General features: G+C 38.5%; 1 pseudogene; it reads right to left on the bottom strand.

The window, feature by feature from the left end:
- Positions 1-15,642, bottom strand: part of LOC101387191 (cilia- and flagella-associated protein 53 pseudogene) — a 51,786-nt pseudogene extending 36,144 nt beyond the window's left edge.
- Between the last annotated feature and the right edge of the window lie 309 nt (positions 15,643-15,951).

Consider the following 15,951-nt stretch of genomic DNA (forward strand, 5'->3'; position numbering starts at 1 on the left):
ATTTCTTTTTTTTTGAGTGTGTAACTCAAGTAACCGTTGGATTCTCCTGGCCCCGGGAGCATAATATGACCCTTGACAAGATTTTTACTCATTCTGAGTTTATTCCATCCTAATGCTGTTTAGTTCTGTCCACTGGTACAATTTGGAGTAGATAATTTTTTTTAGCAAAACTCTCCTTCTACACCACAAAATATCTTTAATACTAATCACGAAACTACGCAAATAATACTAGTGGTCAGAAAAGAAAGGTAATGAAAATTCTTGGTTATTGCACTTCATATATATGTTAAATACATATAAATACACCGGTAAAAATCAAAAAATAAATATAATAGTACAAAAAGGGAAAATAATGGGCTAATATTTTTAATGACATTGATATATTTTTTGAAACAAAAGAAATAAAAACTTATAACCACATATTGGTCTGTCACGATAATGAATAATAACATTACAGTGTCTGTTTTCAACCCCTAACTTCTGAAAAATTGAAATGACTTTATAGAAATTATTTTTCTTGTGTATTCATGTTCAATAGACAACATAGTCAAATTTTTTCATTGATCTTTGCTCATAATTGATCAAGGAACAATTTTTATTAATTTCAATTTCAAAAAATTTCTTCCACATGCAGCAATAGTTGTTATATAAATTGTTAGGAATTTTTAAAGGAGTTTTTAAACTTTACTTTTTAGAACAGTTTTAGATTTACAGAAAAATTATGAATACAGAAAGTTACCATATACCCACACCCAATTTCCTCTATTAATACCTTACATTTGAGCAGTGCATTTGTTACAATTAATAAACTGATATTTATACATTGTTATTAACTGACGCCCATACTTTTTTCAAATTTCCTTAGTTTTTTACCTAATGTGCTTTTTCTACTAATTAGGAAAAATTGTAGACATAAGAATGTTAGTAAGAGATCCCATAAAATTCCCATTTCACAATACATTCAGGAAATTGCAAAACTGTCATGTCTGTATGAATCAATTCTAGTGGCTTTCAAATGATATATTTACCAAAAAAAAAATGATCATAATTTCTATATATGGTTTGGAAAAGTTTGAGATCACTTTTGATATTACATATTCCTTCTTTTAAACAGTCGATTTGAAATGAACAATGATACCACAGGGACTCTAAAATTAAAGAAATAGAAATTGAGTCCTTAGTCTTAAAACGAATGCATGACACCGAGTCTATGTGTGTCGGAGGCTGATGGTTTAACCAGAACTTCTCAAAATTCACTTCCATGTAGAACACAATGCTTATTCAAAGATAAGTAATAAAAACGTGCCAGTTTGTAGCTTATATATTATTAAGTTTTCGTGGTAATAAGGGCAATTGTTTAGATTTAGAACTTAGATCAACAACAAAAAAAGGTTTTATCCAGGAGGAGTATTGTATCACCCGTTTAAAATTGCTAGCCAAAGCAGACAGGCATTGAGTCGGTTTTATTAACGTCTTTAAGCCTCCTACAGACAATCCCTCCTCCCCTTATTGAGTGCACCCACAGCAGCCACTTCTCTTCGGCTCTGCGCTTAGTCCTTCACATGGAACATCAGTCCCCACAGCACCTTAGATCCAAATCTCAGCTTTGGATCTAAGCTTAGATCCAAATCTCAGCGTTTTCATAAGAAATCCGTTTACTCCAATCCAAGCAAGCATTTTGTAAAGCTGTTTTTTCCACCCAGCTTTACTGAGGTATAAGTGACAAATAAAACTGTAAGATATTTAAAGTGTATAATGTGATAATTTAATATGCATATACATTATGAAAGGATTCTCCCCATCTAGTTAATTAACACATCCATTATCTCACATATTTACCTTTTTGGAGGAGCGTGAGAACATCTAAGTCCTACTCTCTTAGCAAATTTCAGTTATACAACAACAGTTTTATCAACCATAGTCACCATGCTATACATTAGGTCCTCAGACCTTATTCGTTTTACAGCTGAAAGTTTGTACCCTTTTACCAACCTCTCTCTGTTTCTCCCACCCCCCAGCCACTGGCAACCACTTTTCTAGTTTCTGTTTCTATGAGTTTGACATATTTTTTAGATTCCACAGATAAGTGTTACCGTGAGGTATTTGTCTTTCTCTGTCTGGCTTATTTCACTTAGCATAGTGCCCTCCAGGTTTATCCATGTCATTGCAAATGACAGGATATCCTTCTTTTTAAAGGCTGAATAATATCCCATTGTCAAGTTTTAAAAAATGTACTGATGATGTGGTGTGTTAAGTGCAGGCTCACACAGTTTATTCTCTTGTTGGTGTCATGACTGACCCTCCCCACCCCCATCCTTCTTTCTCCTTCCTCTCAGAAGCAGCAAACAAATCCCTCCTGCCCCTTGTCACCTCACTCACCCCCGTGTCCCTCACCATCCCCCTTTCTCTTCCACAGCCAAGATTACCAATGACTTTTAACAAATGTGTGTCCCTCCATGAAAGGAATTCTCACAGAGACAGCTAAGACAACGTATTTTATCCATTTTGTTACATAAACGATCAGGCCATATGTAATTTTTTCTTAGACTGATAAATTTTTTCCCATAGGATTCTGGTTTCTAGAATAAAGTTTACTGGTAGTCATTATGAATCAAGTTCATGATTTTAGTTAGAAAAACATCAAAGCTAAGAAGCGAAATGGTTGCTCCTTCTTAGAAAGACTGTAAATCTGATTCTATAGCTTGTCTCAGGTGCTTAAAAACCATTGCACTTACAACTTTGTCACTAATTAAGTCCCTTTTTTAACATTTTGGGGAAAGTAAAAGAAAGGCAGGAATTCTTTTAGATATTTCTTGCATATTTGTACACAATTATTAATAAGTCCTTGGCTATCTTTTCCTTTTGATCAAATTGCATAAGTTTCACGTCAGACTTTCCCTCCTACGTACCATTTTCCAAAACTTCAATCATTTCTCTTGCTCTTTTCTTAAACTTTTTGCTTTTAACGTATTTGTACTTCTTTGATTGTGATTAAATAGTAAAATTATAGACAAATATTTTGAATATTTTTACTGCTTGCAAGGTTCAATGGATGTATGTTGATCCTGATCACATTAATTTAGTGAGTTCTAATTTGGTAGAAGTACTTTAAGTGTCTTCCATGCTCACATGTTGGTGATTTCCTTTACGCAACCCATTTCCTGCTTTTGCTGGAAACAAAGCAGGGTGTTTTCTATTTTTGTTTTTTAATTTTACTTTTCCCGAAGGCTTTCTTAATTGTGTTTTTCTTGGGTAGGCGACATCTTGCCTCTGAATATTTAAGCCATGACTAAAATATACCAACATAGTTCTTGACTTGTTCAATGGGTTTTTTTAAGATGAAATATTTGGTTAATGGGTAATGAAGACAATTTGTAATACATCACTCAATTTATAATACATCGCTCCACAAGCTGGGATCTAGAATTTTCTCAATGAAATATAATTCCAGAAATGATCACCTTTCATATTTGTTACTTAATTTATCACATTGTGGATCTCAAATGTTGGTGATAACAGCCAATGAAATGCAGTACTTAAGGGAGAAGGTAAATAATGTTATTTGAATGCATTTGCTAGGTTTGTGTATTACATAAAATATTTTATCCTATTCTCCCAACTGTCATAATATTATTAATTTCAATTTAGAGATGAGGAAGTTAGGGTTTATAGATGTTCAGAAGCTAGGCCAAGGTCAAATTAGTAAGTGCTGGTGCTCCTTTCACCTACTGCTTAAGTTGATTTTTTCTGATTTTTGCAGAACCCATGAATTCAGAGACTGTAATTTGTTTTATTTTATTGGTATATTTAGGCCTACAGAATAATGTGCCAAATATTGTTGTCAAAAGGATTTTCACATGAAACCAGCTCCACAGAAAGTCTTTCCCTTATTCACTCTTGTAATAGTGATGGCTATAAAAGTATGTTCTGTTCCACATGCTCTTCTGACAACTTAACATTCACACTGCTCCCATCGAAGAATGGGATCTTTGTTCTCTCCACTTGAATCTGGTTGGCAGTGGTGGCGACGTTTTGTGACGTCGAATGCTAAATCGTAAAAGGCGATTTTTTTGCCTCGTTGTCTTGGGACTCTCACTCAGTCCAGTCACCATACTGTTAGGAAGCCCAAGCAGCTTGCTTAGAGGTCCGTATGAGAGAATCCAAGGCTCCAGTCATCAGCTGTGCATGACTGAACTCTTGGCCAACAGCCAGAACCAACTTGCCAGCCGCTTGAGTGAATCATCTTGGAAGTGATCCTGCAGTCCCCACCTGAGCTAATGCCACGTGGAGCAGAGGTGAGTCTTCCACACAGACCCCTGTCAAAATTGAAGGTATGAAAGCTAAATAAACTATTGCTGTTGTTTTAAGTCACTGAGTTTTGTGGTGATTCATTATTCAACAACAAATGACTAACAAATGTCAAATATTCTTTTGGATCCATGAAAAACCTTCTTTTAAAAATCATTTTCATTGCACTATATTTCTGCAAATTTCCTATCCATCAGATGAACTCAGACCTAATCTGATAAAAATGATTCAAGTAAAGCTACCAAACTGCAGGAAGGCCTGCACAAATCTGAGATCATTTCTGTTTTGTAGTTGTGTACTGCTCTATTTTAAAGCCCTATCTGTCTGTTTTGACCAGAAAGATCCAAGAAAAAGGAAATTAGTTGATTTGCTCTGGACTTGCTGCAGTGGTATGCATAGCGGAAGTAACCTTTTTGCTAGTTAACATTTTAAAAGGAATCTATTTGAACCTCAAACTGTTTCATTGCTACACACTATCTAACTTCTATTAATTCTGTAATTAAATAAATGTTCTGTTTAACTTATGGATTCTTTCCTTCTAACAAATCTGCTTCTTTCACTCGGAGTATATCTCTTCTCGGTCCACTTTTTGTTTTTTATTCACAGATTTCTTAATATTTGATTTTTCTTAAAAATATAATTTTCTTCCTTTCTCTTTTTCTTAGTCTTACCATGATAATTAATCATATACATTAAGGTCATGGTTTACAGTTATTCAGGCTTTACATATACATTTGACAAGCTCATGGGTGCATCAATTACATTGCCATCTGCACATTTTATCGCGGCATAAATAGACCATATTCTGTAATGTTGTTGAATATATATCAATAAATATATGAGCCATGTTAACTGTTTGAAAGGGTACTTGGACAGGAACTCATGAAAGCCACACAAGTGGCCTCACTTTATTATTACTTTCTGAGGTTCTGTATTTTAGGGACACTAAGCCCTAGTGTCTAATGTCATAACTGCCTTAGCCTTGGTTTCCCCATCCTTGGAAAATAAAGCTTGAAACAGGGGCTTGTGTGTAGGTAATTTATTTGGGAACTAACTGTAGGTAACAGGAATGGGGACTGAGGGAGTGTAACCTGGAAAGAGGGAAAGGAATGATAGGAATAATTTATCAATTCAGTTATCATGTGCCTGTTGGCCATCCATATATCTTCTTTGGAAAAATTTCTGCTCAGATCCTCTGCGTATTTTATAATTGAGTTATTTGTTTTTTTGCTGTGGAGTTGTATGAGTTCTTTATATATTTTGGATATTAATCCCTTATCAGATATATGATTTGCAGATATATTCTCCCAATTGTTAGGTTGTCTTTTCATTTCGTTGATGGTTTCCTTTGCTGTGCAGAAGCTTTTTAGTTTGATGTAGTCCCATTTATTTATTTATTTTTTTGTTTCCCTTGCCTCAGGGGACATGATATTCAAAAACATACTGCTGCGAGGGAAGTCAAGATGGCGGCGTAGGCAGACTCTGAACTCACCTCCTCCCGCAGACACAGCCAATTTACAACTACTTGTGGAAAAATTACCCCTGAGACAGAAATGAAAACTGGATAAGAGGAACTCCTGCAACAATGGACAATCCTAACTGAGGTGGAAGAGGCCGAAACTCCCTTCTGGAGAGGAAAAACGCCGCCTTCACAAGCCGCCAGCTTCACGGCCGCCCGGGAGCAGCCCACAGGTCCACAGCCCTCCCTGGAGGCGCGGGGCCCTGAGCCGGGGAGCGCCCCCGCTGGGGGCATTTTGTGGACCCAGCACAATCGAGACGAGCGGCATAATATCTGACTTTGCCTGCTACTAAAACATTGGAGAGCACCCCCAGAAAAGCTGGTGCACAAAGAAATTAAAACCGGCTCTTAAAGGGCCCATGTACAAACTCACCCGTTTCAGAAAGCATCCTAAAATCACCAGAAAGAAAGGTGCACAGTGCTTTGGTGAAAAGAGACTCACCTAATAGGCCCTGAGTGCATCTCGGTGAGAGGTGAGACCTCTCCAGGGACTGGGACATTGGCGGCGGCCATTGTTGTGGCCTGGTGTGGGCGTGCTGACACAGACACCATTGGAGTTCTCCCTGGGGCCTGCTAGCCCAGGGTCTGCCCCACCCGCTAGAGCACCGATTTAATCCAGCTCAGCCAGGGCAGGCAGCCCACCCTAGAGACTGGCCCCACCCAACAACAAGCCCTCAGGCAACTTGTGGGCCTGCATAGATTGGTGACTGGATTCTCTGCAGCCTGGCAACTGAGCTGGCTTCAGCGGGGCAGGGCATGCACAAGGAGCGGGTGGAGAGAGTGGGGGGGGGTGGAGTGTGTGGGGCTCCCGCCGTGGAGAGACTGGGTCTGCTTTGGGAGGTTGGGGCGCGCACATGGGGCAGGACTGTGTTGACTGTGTGTGTGGACCTGTGGGCGGCAGGGCTTGTCAGCTGCAGAAGACTTGTGCATCTCAAAGACCCACATAGGGGGTTTGCCCCACCTTCCAAAGCCTGAAACAATTGGGTGCTCCTGTGCCTGAGGCCAGCCCCACCCAGCTGCAATCCTCAGAGAGCTGACAAGAGACCTAAAGGCTGGAGGCTTATAGCAATTGTAAGGCCCTGAGCCTAACAACCTGCCACCCTGGGGGCCTACTCACTTAAAAGAAATGCTGCAACACAAATGTGTTATTAGAACTCGCAGCCAACTGTGCTGGGGCTCCCCACACCTAATAAAGAGACTAAAGGGCCCACAACAACTACAAGCAGCTGAGCATTACAACAGCTGGCCAGGAGCATAACTCGGCCTCCCTGGGCACCTACAGGGAGAGCAAACAGGCCACAACAGAAGGACACACGTAGCCCACATAAGGATGACCCCTGGAACATTGAGAACTGAGGGAAGCACACTGCAGTCCTCCTAAGCCGTCACTTACACAAGGTCACCTCTCCAAGAGCAGGAGACGTAGCTGAGCTACCTAATACGTAGACACAAGCAAGGGAAAGAGGCAAAATGAGGAGGCAAAGGAATACATTCCAAGTAAGGGAACAGGACAAAACCCCAGAAAAGGAACTAAGTGAAACAGAAATGAGCAACCTACCTGACAGAGAGTTCAAACAAAGAGTGTTCAGGATGCTCACTGATCTGGGGAGAAGAATAGATGAACTCAGTGAGAATGTCAACAAAGAAATGGAAGATATAAAAAAGAACCAATCAGAAATGAATAATACAATACTGGAAATGAAAAATTCACTAGAGGGACTCAAAAGCAGAGTAGAGGATACAGAAGAACAGATCTGTGAGCTGGATGAAAGACTAGAAGAAATTACCCAAGCTGAACAGGTAAAAGAGAAAAGAATTAAAAAGAGTGAGGACAGTCTAAGGGACCTCTGGGACAACATGAAGCACACTAACATCCGTGTTATAGGTGTCCCAGAAGGAGAAGAGAGAGACAAAGGGGCAGAGAATCTATTTCAAGAAATAATAGATGAAAACTTCCCTAACCTAAGGAAGGAAACAGACATCCAGGTACAGGAAGCACAGAGAGCTGCAAACAAGATAAACCCAAAGAGGCCCACACCAAGACACATCATAATCAAAATGTCCAGAATTAAAGATAAAGAGAGAATCCTAAAAGCCGCAAGAGAAAGACAAGTTACATGCAAAGGAAACCCCATAAGGTTATCAGCTGACTTCTCAGCAGAAACCTTACAGGCTAGAAGAGAGTGTCACGATATATTTTAAGTGCTAAAAGGAAAAAACTTACAGCCAAGAATACTCTACTCAGCAAGGTTATCATTCAAAATGGAAGGAGAGATCAAAAATTTCCCAGACAAGCAAAAATTAAAGGAGTTCGTCAACAAGAAACCAGTGCTACAAGAAATGTTAAAGGGACTGATTTAAGGGGAAAAGAGAAGACCACAAATAGGAAAAATTACCTATTTCCATGATAAGAACGTAATGGATATAAATGCACAAAAAAGAGGTTAGATAGATTATCAAAAACATAAAAGGAGGGAGGAGGTGAATTAAAGAGTAGAGCTTTCAGACAGATGTCAAACTAAAGAGACCATCAATTCTGTATAGAAGAAGAAAGGAACAGAGAAGGACTACCAAAACACTGAGGAAAAAAAAAGTTAAAAAATGGCAGTAAGTACATACTTATCAATAGATACTTTAAACGTCAATGGACTAAATGATCCAAGTAAAAGGCATAGGGTGGCTGATTGGATAAAACAACAAGACCCATATATATGCTGCATACAAGAGACACACTTCAGACCTAAAGACACTCGCAAACTGAAAGTGAAGGGATGGAAAAAGATACTCCACGCAAATGGCCATGAAAAGAAAGCTGGGGTAGCAGTACTCATATCAGACAAAATAGACTTTAAAACAAAAACTGTAAAAAGAGGCAAAGAAGGGCATTACATAATGATCAAGGGAACAATCCAACAAGAGGATATGACACTCGTAAATATCTACGCACCCAATGTAGGTGCACCTAAATATATAAAGCAATTATTAGCAGACATAAAAACAGAAATAGACAGTAACACAATAATAGTAGGGGACTTTAACACTCCACTTACATCAATGGATAGATCATCCAAACAGAAGATTAATAAGGAAACATTGGCCTTAAATGACACACTAGAACAGATGGACCTAGTAGATATATACAGAGCGTTCCATCCAAAAACCGAAGAATACACGTTGTTTTCAAATGCACATGGAACATTCTACAGGACTGATCACATATTAGGCCACAAAACAAGTCTCCATAAATTTAAGAAGATTGAAATAATACCAAGCATCTTTTCTGACCACAATGGTATGAAACTAGAAATCAACTATAGGAAGAAAATCAGAAAAGCCACAAATATGTGGAAACTAAACAAAATGCTACTGAACAATGACTGGGTCAATGAAGAAATCAAAGAAGAAATAAAAAAATACCTGGAGACAAATGAAAATGAAAATACGACATGCCAGAATTCATGGGATACAGCAAAAGCGGTTCTAAGTGGGAACTTTACAGCAATACAGGCCTATCTCAACAAACAAGAAAAATCTCAAATAAACAATCTAACAATGCACCTAAAGGATCTGGACTAGGAAGAGCAAACAAAGCCCAAAATCAGTCGACGAAGGGAAATAATAAAGATCAGAGCAGAAATAAATGAAATAGAGACCAAAAAAACAATAGAAAAAACTAATAAAACCAAGAGCTGGTTCTTTGAAAAGATCAGCAAAATTGACAAACCTTTAGCTAGACTCACCAAGAAAAAAAGAGAGAAGGCACAAATAAGTGAAATCAGAAATGAAAGAGGAGAAATTACAACAGACACCTCAGAAATACAAAAGATTCTAAGAGAATACTATGAAAAGCTATATGCCAACAAATTCGACAATCTGGAAGAAATGGATAAATTCTTAGAATCATACAACCTTCCAAAACTGGATCAAGAAGAAGTAGAGAATTTGAATAGACCAGTCACCAATAAGGAGATCGAAACAGTAATCAAAAACCTCCCCAAAACTAAAAGTCCAGGACCAGACGGCTTCCCTGGTGAATTCTACCAAACATTCAAAGAAGACTTAATACCTATCCTTCTCAAACTCTTCCAAAAAATTGAGGAGGGGGGTAAGCTCCCTGACTCATTCTACGAAGCCGACGTTACCCTGATACCAAAACCAGACAAGGACAACACAAAAAAAGAAAACTACAGGCCAATATCACTGATGAACATTGATGCAAAAATCCTCAACAAAATACTAGCAAATCGCATACAACAATACGTTAAAAAGATTATACACCATGATCAAGTGGGATTTATTCTAGGTATGCAGGGATGCTTTAACATTCGCAAATCAATCAACGTGATACACCACATTAATAAAATGAAGAATAAAAATCACATGATCATCTCAATAGATGCAGAGAAAGCATTTGACAAGATACAGCATCCATTTATGATAAAAACTCTGAATAAAATGGGTATAGAAGGAAAGTACCTCAACATAATAAAGACGATATATGAGAAACCCACAGCTAATATCATCCTCAATGGTGAAAAACTGAAAACTATCGCTCTAAGAACAGGAACCAGACAAGGATGCCCACTGTCACCAGTCCTATTTAACATAGTACTGGAAGTCCTAGCCAGAGCAATCAGGCAAGAGAAAGAAATAAAAGGGATCCAAATTGGAAAGGAAGAAGTGAAACTGTCACTATTTGCAGATGACATGATTTTATATATAGAAAACCCTAAAGAATCCACCAGAAATCTTTTAGAAGTAATAAACGAATATGGTAAAGTTGCAGGATACAAAATCAACATACAAAAATGAGTTGCATTTCTACACACTAACAATGAAGTAGCAGAAAGAGAAATTAAGAATACCATCCCATTTACAATTGCAACAAAAAGAATAAAATACCTAGGAATAAACTTAACCAAAGAGGTGAAAGAGCTGTACACAGAAAACTATAAAACATTGCTGAAAGAAAATGAAGACACAAAGATATGGAAAGATATTCCATGCTCTTGGATTGGAAGAATTAACATAGTTAAGATGCCCATACTTCCTAAAGCAATCTATAGATTTAATGCAATCCCTACCAAAGTTCCAACAACATTTTTCACAGAAATAGAGCAAAGAATCATAAAATTTATATGGAACAACAAAAGACCCCGAATAGCTAAAGGAATCCTGAGAAAAAAGAACAAAGCTGGAGGTATCACACTCCCTGATTTCAAAATATACTACAAAGCTATAGTAACAAAAACAACATGGTACTGGCACAAAAACAGACACACAGATCAATGGAATAGATTTGAAAGCCCAGAAATAAACCCACACATCTATGGACAGCTAATCTTTGACAAAGGAGCCAAGAACATACAATGGAGAAAAGAAAATCTCTTCAACAAATGGTGTTGGGAAAACTGGATAGCCACATGCAAAAAAATGAAAGTAGACCCTTACTTTACACAAAAATACACAAAAATTAACTCCAAATGGATTAAAGACTTGAATGTAAGACCTGAAACTGTGAAACTTCTAGAAGAAAACATAGGCAGTACGCTCTTTGAAGTCGGTCTTAGCAACATATTTTCAAGCACCATGTCTGACGGGGCAAGAGAAACAATAGAAAAAATAAACAAATGGGACTACATCAAACTAAAAAGCTTCTGCACGGCAAAGGAAACCATCAACAAAACGAAAAGACAACCTAACAACTGGGAGAAGATATTTGCAAACCATACATCGGATAAGGGGTTAATCTCCAAAATATATGAAGTACTTATGCATCTCAACAACAAAAAAAACCAACAACCCAATTAAAAAATGGGCAAAAGACGTGAACAGACATTTCTCCAAAGAAGATATACAGATGGTCAACAGACACATGAAAAGATGTTCAAAATCATTAACTATCAGGGAAATGCAAATCAAAACTACAGTGAGATATCACCTCACACCCGTCAGAATGGCTATAATTAACAAGACAGGAAACAATAAGTGTTGGAGAGGATATGGAGAGAAGGGAACTCTCATACACTGCTGGTGGGAGTGCAAACTGGTGCAGCCACTATGGAAAACAGTATGGAGATTCCTCAAAAAATTAAGGATAGAACCACCATATGATCCAGCTATTCCACTGCAGGGTATTTATCCAAAGAACTTGAAAACACCAATGCATAAAGATACATGCACCCCTTGGCTATTATTCACAATAGCCAAGACTTGGAAGCAACCTAAATGGCTGTCAAGGGATGAATGGATAAAGAAGATGTGGTATATATACACAATGGAATACTACTCAGCCATAAGAAACGATGAAATCCAGCCATTTGTGACAACATGGATGGACATTGAGGGTATTATGCAAAGTGAAATAAGTCAGAGGGAGAAGGTCAAATACCGTATGATTTCCTTCTTTAAGTAGTAGATAATAACAACAATAAACAAACACATAGAGACAGAGATTGGATTGGTGGTTACCAGAGGGGAAGGGGGCAGGAGGGAGGGCAAAAGGGATAATTCAGCACATGTGTGTGGTGATGGGTTGTAATTAGTATTTGGGTGGTGAACATGATGTAATCTATGCAGAAATAGAAGTATAATGATGTACACTTGAAATTTATACAATGTTATAAACCAATGTTGCTGCAATAAATAAGAAATTAAAAAAAAACAAAAAAACCCCCAAAAAGATACTGCTAAGACTGATGTCAAGGTGTGTACTGCTCATGTTGTCTTCTAGATTCCTCAAAAAATTGAAAATAGAACTACCATATGATCCAGCTATTCTACATCTGGGTACTTATCCAAAGAACATGAAAACACTAATTTGAAAAGATATATGTACCCCTATGTTCATTGCAGCATTATTCACAACAGCCAAGACTTGGAAACAACCTAAGTGCCCATCAATGGATGAATGGATAAAGAAGGTGTGATATATATATATATATATATATACACACACACACACACAAACACACAATGGAATACTACTCAGCCATAAAGAAGACAAAATCTTGCCATTTGTGACAGCAAATGGATGGACCTTGAGGGCATTATGCTAAGAGAAATAAGTCAGATGGAGAAAGTCAAATACTGTATGACTTTACTCATTGTGGAAGAAAAAGAACAACAAAAACAAACAAACACATAATAACAGAGAATAGATTGGTGGTTACCAGAGGCAAAGGGGGGAAGGGGGAGGGTAAAAGGGGTAATAGGGTACATGGGTATGGTGACAGACGGCAATTAGAGTGGGTAATGAACACAATGTAGTCTACACAAAAGTCGAAATATAATGATGTACACCTGAAATTTATATAATGTTGTAAACCAATGTTACCTCGAAAGTTAATTAAATAAAAATTATATATAAAAAAAGAAATCAAATTGGTTATCATTGTAGCTACAGGAGCTCAATTAATCTGGGTGCGTCTGATGAGATATTTAGAAGGTGCATTCTCCATTGTGCCAACAGACTTCACTTAAGAAACACAAATTCAAAGATAGAATGATTAAGAATTTCAAGACTGTTACAACAGGGCACTACACTCAGGCCCTTCTGAGTGCAGGACCCTGTAGGGCTGTGCTGGTTGCACACCCATGAAGCCAGCCCTGCTTATGATCTTTGAGATGTGGCACTAACAGGCTGGAGACAGTTGGTTGTCTCAAAGCAAAGCAGAGACTGAAGTGTGAATGCAGGAGCTGGGAGGCTGAGGGGGTCATAGAACATGAGCTCGTGAGCTTCAGGGATGCACAAAAATCCAGGGAAGCATTTAGAGGTAAGCAGTTTAGAAAATGGCAAATTCCTCTAAATCTGATGAAGAGAGAGGTCCCAGCTGACCTTTGGGTCACACCTGTATTAGGACAGCCTTTGGTCAGATTACCTTTAGAATAGCTTTAAAATGTTTGCAATTCATATAGAGTTTTTGATGAGAAACTCTTGAATCTTTGTCAGCCTTTGCTTTTTATCTTATCTCTTCATCCTGTATTAGTATTGTGTTAGTTAAATCGGGCCCCCATAACAAAATATCATAGTCTGGGTGGCTTAAACAACAGAAATTTATTTCTAAGTTCTGGAGGCTGAGAATTCCAAGATTAAGGTCCCGGCTGATTTGGTTCCTGGTGAGAACGCTCTTCCTGCTTTACAGAAGGCCACCTTCTTGCTGTATTATCACATGGCCTTTCCTCCATGTGTGCAAATGGGAAGAGAGAGAGAGACAGCTAGAGAGATAAAGAGATAGAGATAGAGAGGGGGCACTCTTTTCCTTTTTACAAGGCCACGAGAGTCCTATCCTATTAGGATCCCATCCTTATGACTTCATTTAACCTTAATTATCTCCTAAAAGCCCTATCTCAGAATACAATCATACTGAGGGGTAGAGATTCAGCATACGAATTTGGGGGGGCAAAAGTCAGACCATAGCAGGCATGTATTTTAAAATCCCAGGTGCTGAATTTCTTATTTATCCACATTCAATGTGATGTTTTATTTGGCGCATCTTGCTAACTTGCGGCAATACTTTGGGCTCTTATTCTGTGGAGTAGATACTTACATAGTTGTATTGACATCCCACGCCCCTACACTTTTTGAGGACTCTCTGTCTTCACATGAAAAAAGTGATGGACTCCAAAATTTACCCCACCCCAAATCTATCAAGATGCTAATTACAATAAAGGGTTCTTCCATTTCTCAAGATTTATCTCACTGAAAGGCAGTCTGGGTAGTATTTTTCTGTTGCAGAAGAAGTGTCTATGACAGCAAAGAGCTGGCTCTGCTTTCATCTATTCTAAGGAGTTGATATTGGGAATTTGGCATCAGTTCTTGATGCTACACTTAGAGGGACACTGATTCACTGATATCTGTCCAATAAAGAAGGTGAATGGTATTTGAAGCATAACCCACATGGAACAGTTGAAATTTTCAGAACAAGGATGTGGGGGTCATCTATCAGATTTTAAATGTTTAAACGCCTGTCATATGAGAGAGGAATTAGACTCATTCTGAGTGCCCTCAAAAAAACAAAACTAGGGCCGGTATGTGGCTAAGCGGTTAAGTATGCGCGCTCTGCTACTGGCGGCCCGGGGTTAGGATCCAGGGTGCGCACCGCCACACCGCTTCTCCGGCCATGCTGAGGCCATGTCCCACACACAGCAACTAGAGGGATGTGCAACTACGACATACAACTGTCTACTGGGGCTTTGGGGGGAAAAAAAAAGAAAAGGAGGAGGATTGGCAATAGATGTTAGCTCAGGGCTGATCCTCCTCACAAAAAAAAAAAAAGAAAAAAAACTAGTACAAAAGGATGGATGTGAGAGGAAGGCAAAATAGTTTACGAGGAAGAAACTTTGAACAGCCAGAGTTGTGCAAAAGGGGGAGTTCTCTGAATCATGACCTAGGAAGCTTTTCCTCATGAACCATATTCAAGCAGGGGAAGAATATTTATACCATAGCCACTGTCCAAGAATGAATTTGTCCTAGTGCTGTGGAATGGAGTGTGAATAGCTGGGAATGGTTTTTAAATTGCGAAGCACCATTTGGTGCTCTAAGAAGGCTAATTTCCTGTTATAAAGTGTTGTGCTAAGGAATGCATGGTGTCTATATTAATTTCCTGGGTATGCCATAACAAAGTACCACAAACTAGGTGGTATCGAACAACAGAAATTTATTGTCTCACAGTTCTAGAGGCTAGATATCCAAAATCAAGGTGTTTGCAGGGCCACGTTCCCTCTGAAACCTACAGGGGAGAATTTTTCCTTGCCTTTTCATAGCTTCCGATGATTGACATCAACCCTTGCCATTCCTTGGCTTGCAGCTGCATCGCTCTAATCTTTGCCTCTGTTGTTACATGGAGTTCCTCTTCTCATAATGACATCAGCCATATTTGATTAGGACCCATTCTAATGATCTCAACTTAAATTGACTACATCTACAAAGACCCTATTTCTAAATAAGGTCACATTCATACGTACCAGGGGTTAGGACTTTAACACATCCTCTTGGAGGACACAATTCAACCCACAACAGTGTCCCAAGGGGGCTGATGAACTGCGTTTTGATACTGGCTCTGTCCCTGCTCTTCTCAACTATCTAAGCAAGTCAATGTACCTCTTGGAACTTCAGTTTATGC

This window comes from Ceratotherium simum, chromosome 18, assembly GCF_057802395.1.
Source record: "Ceratotherium simum simum isolate JZ-2026a chromosome 18, ASM5780239v1, whole genome shotgun sequence".
Classification (NCBI taxonomy): Eukaryota; Metazoa; Chordata; class Mammalia; order Perissodactyla; family Rhinocerotidae; genus Ceratotherium; species Ceratotherium simum.